The following is a 1269-nucleotide window of genomic DNA, read 5'->3' as shown; positions in this document are numbered from 1 at the left end:
AACTGGTCACGTGGCCATAGTTCATATTTATCACTATCCTCTTCCACTACCCAGTCCATGTTCCCTTTACCTTCAGCAAGCTGGCTGTAGTTCTTTGCCTGGTGGGGTGACCCAAACCTTCATTCCTGAAGTTTCTGGGTCATTGGTAGTCCTGCCTAGATTGGGTTGTTGCAGTTTTCCATTGACTTTAATCACAGGGCATGGTAATACTAAGAGATGCCCCAGGGGATCTCCTGTATTCCAGAAAAACTCTTCTTTACCTCCATTGTGTAGCTGCAGTCCTATTTCCCCTTGATAGTCAGGACTAATCGCCCCAGCCAGTCTAGCAATCCCCTTCTTTGCCTGTTGATTCAGAGATATGAGAAGCTCAAAGTAACCAAGTGGCAGTCTTAACTTCCAGTTCAATGGAATTGTTGTGTTTCTTGGTGGAAGCACTCCTCCTTTTGGAGCTAAGACTTGTAGACTAAGGTTGCAGGGACAGAAGGCAAAAAATTTTTTTAGTGGATCACTAGGGATAATAATGAGTGGTGCCCCTCCCATTTCCACATCTTGATTCCTGGACCCATGTACCCTGGCTACTGGAGAAAAAGCACCATAGAGTAGATGCTGATTCAGAGCATACACAGCCTCCTGGAGAACCTTCCAACCCTGAAAGGTATTGCCACCTAGTGGCCCTGTAATTGAATCTTCAAAAGTCCATTCCACAATGTGATTGGGAAAGCCATATGGCCCACACTCCCCTTTGTCCAGTGTATGGATGAATGAGTAGAAAAATGGGGGCCAAAAAAAAAAAAAAAAAAAAAAAAAAAAACACCTAGTGCTCTTTTTTACTTTAATTGTTCTTTTTCACTGTAATTTTTATTCTTATTATTTTTGTGTGTGTGGTAATGAAAACATCTAAAAAAAAAAAAAAAGTCCATTCTACCATTATCCCACAGCCTTAATATCAATTTCCACACATATTCTCCTGATTTATGGCTATATAAATTGGAAAATTCATGTAGTTCTTTTGGAGTATAGCATACCTCCTCAGGTTCACACTTTATACCTCACTTTTGGGGGCTTGTCGTGACCTTAGTCTAGTTATAGCCCTGGAAAAAAAGAGGGGTAATGGAGTTGGTCATGAAAAGTATTAGAAGTGTCTTTCAAGCCAATTACCTCAGGGTATTCCCTTGTAGTTTCATCTGGTTAAACGGGATTAATTTCTCCAGTCAGAGGAGTGAGGGCTATTTCCTCGGGGGAGGTGGTTACAGGTTTAGCAGGTGCTGA

This window comes from Choloepus didactylus, chromosome 5 (genome assembly GCF_015220235.1).
Source record: "Choloepus didactylus isolate mChoDid1 chromosome 5, mChoDid1.pri, whole genome shotgun sequence".
Lineage (NCBI taxonomy): Eukaryota > Metazoa > Chordata > Mammalia > Pilosa > Megalonychidae > Choloepus > Choloepus didactylus.
The sequence above is the reverse complement of the archived record's forward strand: the minus strand, read 5'-3'. Positions refer to the sequence as shown.